The sequence below is a fragment of the Carassius carassius genome, chromosome 37, assembly GCF_963082965.1.
Source record: "Carassius carassius chromosome 37, fCarCar2.1, whole genome shotgun sequence".
Classification (NCBI taxonomy): Eukaryota; Metazoa; Chordata; class Actinopteri; order Cypriniformes; family Cyprinidae; genus Carassius; species Carassius carassius.
Genome location: NC_081791.1, coordinates 24,327,722 through 24,333,929, shown reverse-complemented (window position 1 = coordinate 24,333,929; position 6,208 = coordinate 24,327,722).

Genomic DNA, 6,208 nt, shown 5'->3' with positions numbered 1-6,208 from the left:
CAGACGAGTCCAAATTTGACATTCTTGTTGGAAATCACGGACGCCGTGTCATCCGGGCTAAAGAGGAGGGAGACCTTCCAGCATGTTATCAGCGTTCAGTTCAAAAGCCAGCATCTCTGATGGTATGGGGGTGCATAAGTGCATACGGTATGGGCAGCTTGCATGTTTTGGAAGGCTCTGTGAATGCTGAAAGGTATATAAAGGTTTTAGAGCAACATATGCTTCCCTCTAAACAACGTCTATTTCAGGGAAGGCCTTGTTTATTTCAGCAGGATAAAATGCAAAACCACATACTGCAGCTATAACAACAGCATGGCTTCGTCGTAGAAGAGTCCGGGTGCTAACCTGGCCTGCCTGCAGTCCAGATCTTTCACCTATAGAGAACATTTGGCGCATCATTAAACGAAAAATACGTCAAAGACGACCACGAACTCTTCAGCAGCTGGAAATCTATATAAGGCAAGAATGGGACCAAATTCCAACAGCAAAACTCCAGCAACTCATAGCCTCAATGCCCAGACGTCTTCAAACTGTTTTGAAAAGAAAAGGAGATGCTACACCATGGTAAACATGCCCCGTCCCAACTATTTTGAGACCTGTAGCAGAAATCAAAATTGAAATGAGCTCATTTTGTGCATAAAATTGTAAACTTTCTCAGTTTAAACATTTGCTATGTTATCTATGTTCTATTGTGAATAAAATATTGGCTCATGTGATTTGAAAGTCTTTTAGTTTTCATTTTATTAAAATTTATAAAACGTCCCAACTTTTCCGGAATTCAGGTTGTATATATATATACTTAAAACTAGGGATGTCCAGATCCGATCACGTGATCGGAAATCGGGCCCGATCGCGTGGTTTCAGACTCGATCGGAATCGGACGTTACCTCCCGATCAGGACTCGGATATATATACATTCTCATTCATTTTTAACACATCTTTTGTTATACGGTGGCACAGAGTTAGACCCTTTTGACTCCAAACAGAAACAGCAACGCGTGCGGCATGACATCACTTTGTTTTCAAGAGCTGGTGTGAATAAATATAGATTCAAACTCAAAGAGACATGACAGTTTGCGCATGACCTGACATTTCATCCGGACCCAGGATACAGCGAGAGGAACATCACAGAGCGCTAAACTCTCAGGCAGTGTGTTTTTCATTCATACTCGAAGCCGGAGCACGCTCTCGCGCTGATATCAGGATATTCCTAATATGGACAAAAGCGTCCAGCTATGCTGTGGTGCTCACAGGAAAACAGAAACTTATGCAAACACGAAGACATTAATATACGATCACGACAATAAATTGTTCTTCAAGTCATCTCCAGCAGGTGATAAATAAAGTATGAACAATGCAGTGCTGATTGACATAGTATTTATTACAGTATAGAAACTATTCTGCATTGTTATGTGATAAACAGTGTTTGTAGTATATAAACAAATCATTATTATTTGTTATTGTCCAGCATTTATAGATTTCTAAGCCAATTAAAAGCTAGAAATTAGAGAAAAAATAAAGTTGCCTATACTACCAGTCAGAAGTTTTTGAACAGTAAGCTTGTTAAGGTTTTTTTTTTTTTTTTTAAGAAGTCCCTTCTATTCACCAAGCCTGCATTTATTTGATCCAAAGTACAGCAAAACAGTAAGATTTTGAAATATTTTTACTAGCCTATTTAAAATAGCTGTTTTATAGTTGAATATATTTCAAAATGTAATTTATTGAAGATCCTGGATCTGTTTTTTCGCTCTTCTTTATTCTTTTTTTATGTATTATAGAAGTATCGGATCGGGACTCGGTATCGGCAGATACTTAAAATCAAATCACTCTGATCACGACATCCCTACTTAAAACACATTATATCATGCATGCATATATTTATATATATATATATATATATATATATATATATATATATATATATATATATATATATAATTTACATTTATATATATAATTTAAATAATAAAAACTATAAAAAATATATATATAAATTTGATAGGATATGACCCCTTAAAATGTATGCAGTAACTTCTTGTTCGACATTTATACAAATTCACCAATCTAACAAAAAATAAACAGGTTTGAACTAAAGTGGCGAATTGTCTCCATCTAGTTCTTACTTTGTCCTTGTGCCTGGGATCCATCCTTATGCGTCTCATAGCTGAAGCCTCATGGCATCAAACAACATAATTACAAATCAGGCCTCTCCAAACCAATGCCAGAGAGATGACACACAAGCTGATAAAGATGACACAATGACAGGCCACCGGCTGACAGATTGTATACTCTCATGAATATTCACGAAATTAGGGTCAGACACCTCACAGTAATGCTGGGCTTCTCTCTGAAATAAGAAGACACAAACACACACACACAGAAATACATGTAGCAGAAATGACTCGAACCAGACAAATTAAAGAGTCGATCAGGGCTGTGGCTGAAACACGAGCCGAATTCCTCAGTAAGGCAACAGAAAGTCATAAAACATTCTGTGCCACAAGTCCCAAGCAAGATAACCAACCAACCAACGCTTTCACAGAACAGCTTTCAACATTAACACCACTAGAACAATTATTGACAATTTCAATTCGGAGAAGAGATTTGTCAAATTTGTTGTTCGTAATTGATAGGCAACGCCGGACATCACGTGTAAACCCATGAGAGTACTACACAAGATCTTTTGACTTCCCCCACCTAGCAGAACCAGACTGAAATTCCTAAGTGGGAGGGGCCTTTGAACCTCTGGTCTCCACAGAAATCTTTGTCAAGAGAATGGCAAAGAAACTGTCTTTTCTACATATATATATGGACCAAAATGAACTCAAAAAGACTTATAAATGAATATCAGTCCATCGCTTCACTCCATATTCATTTATATGTAACCCACACATTTGACTATCATGTTATAATCACTTATTGTGTATGTCTTTTAATAACTATGGGATAGCTTAAGGATACATATTCATGTCTAGTGTCTATGTAATCGAATCTGCTTGCTTGAAATAGTCCTGACCATCAGTTATTTGTCAAATGTATCATATTTTTGTTATAGGAATCGTGTCCAAAATTAGACCCTGCAAGAGCGGGAAAATTCGGACCACATGCTTGGTAAAATAACATGTGATTTATGATACGCACGAGCCAAGACAATATCTGATTGGTCAAGACAACATTTGAGGTGTTGCCAACAGGCCAGTTTAAATACTTAGGACACCATAAAATCTTGCTTTTAGTTGTTAGCTTTGCTTCTGCTACTAGTCATGCCTGCTTTTAGTTTTAGCTCTGCTTTTGCTATCAGTCATGCCTGCTTTTAGCTTTGCTTCTTAGCTTTAGCTTTTAGCCATGCTGTTTGTCATCACTGTTCTTTGAGCGCTGTTCCAGCGTGCTTCAGCCTGCACACCTGCTGCTACTTAGCCACGATGAGAAGAAACACCACCTAGTCTCGTCAAACTTTATTTCTTTTCTTTTCCGTTTGAGAGTTTCGTGTTCTGAGTTAAGTTTTTTAACGCCGACTGACCTCGACTGCCCGTTCAACTTCAACCAGCCACACAACTCTGCATCTTCAGCCAACGCCCAACCAAGGGCCTTCCCAAGATGTCACTTCAACGACTACTGAACTTCCAGCCAATCAGCGACATCGGGGAACCCCATTTCAACGACAACTTTACACAGGCAATGTACCTTCAGACATTTGTACTGGTGTATCTAATATAATTTTGACCTCATTGAGGAACTCAGTGTGATGGTTAATTGAGTGATTGATGGTTGTTCATGTCTATGCAATTTAACGTATTGCTGTGAACTTGGGATTCCACATTTCCATTCTCTTAAACTCATCTTTCCCTAACTTTCGATCTTCCTGCAACTTGTGTGAATGTGTGCGTGCGTTTATGTGTTAGATTAGTTTATATGTCTTAGATTTATCTAATAAAGTCTTATTCATATTGAAAAGAGAATTATCTTGTGTTTTGTGCTTACAAGTTAATGTCTTAAACTGCCGATCTTGTTACTGTGCTAATTGATAGTGTTTTCACTATACTTTGGATATTAATATCCAGCACAGATTTGATGTTAAACGGCTCGTTCAGTTAATCGCATTGCGTCTCAGTGATCAGCCGTGAAACAGTGATTCTGTTCAAATTCCCTTTAAAATCTTAAATGATTCCCTTTGAGCTAAATTGAACTGTTTCCCTTACACACACATCTCTCTGGAGAGATCAGGAGCGAGGACGGACAAATTGAGAGAACGTCAGTGAAAGTGAGAACCTGGTCGCTCTCTCTCCACGTTTTGACTGATTGTTGTTGTGTAATTTGACAGCTGCAATGAGTTGCAATGACCCTCGTTATGAGTCCATCAAGCGCACGCTTCCAAAAGGAAGTAATGATTACACGTCACAAACACAAACACGGCTGAATGAAATGGCTCTCTCTTCAATCACAACTGCTCAATCATATTACACAAACATGCGCAGAGATTCCAGTCAATGCATTTAAATCACATGCAATTTTATACACACACAGGTAAATGCACTCTTTATAATGCTCCTCCTGCTAAATGTAAAGAGGCGTTTGTGTTATTAAAGCATGTTATTAAAGCAGCTGGTTTGGGAGTGCATGCAGGTTATAATCCAGCGTGCAGCTATAAATAGGTAATTTACCCCAAATTTACAATTCTGACATCATTTTCTCACCCTCATGTCATCAGAACCCTATGAGTTTCTTCTGTGGCAGAGAAATTGAGACTTTGTGAAGAAGCAAGTTTCACTAGAGTGGAAGATTCAGAATTTAGTCTCAAAAGAAATTGTTAAAAGAGTCAATGATTCCCATTTATGTGTGAACTGTTCCTTTAAATTATTTAAATGCAGTGATTAACAAGCCAAGTTTTGTCCTCAAAGAAATATATATATTTAACTAATAATAAATGATGACAGCATTTAACAGTTACAGAAAATGGACACGAAGAAAGCTATACATAGACATCATACATTTAATGCACTAAAACCTGTTTGTTGTGTAGCTGGATTTAGTGCATAAATTACTGGCATATAAGATACCAGAATACCATACAGTTATTGCACATAACAACAATAAAGGCCATCTGACTTTATTTTACAGTCAACATGCACATTTTTTGTATAGCAACAAAATCATTTACAGTTTCCAAAGCAGCAAAAAAATAAGCAGTTTAGAGAAAGAACCATTGATTTAAATCAACATACTTTTGTACTGAAAAAAAATGACATTTCAATTCTTAATTTTGACTTTTTTCACAGTAAAAAAAACTGATGCATAAACTTGTTTTTTGGATTGTATCTATTTATATTTAACTTATTTATATTTAAAAATTTAAGTGAGGAATCCTGCTAGAGTAATATCTAATACACAATATTTGAATTATATCGTAAAGTGAAATTTGGATTATAAAGTAAACACAGTAAAGTTGAATTGATGGAAAACGCATGCACTCCAAAAAAAGGTTAATAATAGGTTTAAAATATTTTATATATATGTATATGTATATATATATATATGTATATATATATATATATATATATATATATATATATATATATATATATATATATATATATATTAGTGCTGAAAAAAGTTTTTGTTTGCATAATGTATGTGTGTTCTGTGTATATTTATTATGTATATATTAATACAGATACATACAGTAAATGTAAGTACATATATACATGTCTATATTTCTATTCATATAATTCATATTATAAATAAATATATTTAATATATAAACATAACATATTTTTCTGAAATATATATGCATACACGTGTGTGTTTATTTATACATAATAAATATACAGAGTACACACAGTTCTCCTCCTACAAATAAGTTGAGTCATCTTAAGCATTTGTATCAACAGGATGCACAGGTCACATCTACTTCATTTTTGTTGGACCTGCATATCAAGTTTTCCCGGTGCAAAAGACTGCTAGTGATAGCATGAGATAATGCTACTGCTGTGCTTGAGTGGTTATGTGGTAAACAGTGTGTGTGTGTGTGTGTGTGTGTGTGTGAGACACGCTGCTGAATACAGATTAGGCACTGATCATTTGCGTGGTGCAGATAAAGCGCCCAGTGACTGTGGCATTTAAGCAGGTCAAGAGCACTGACCTCAGCTGCCTAAGACGAGAGGAGAGCAGAAACACACACACTCACAATCTCTCACACTGCTTCTGTTTC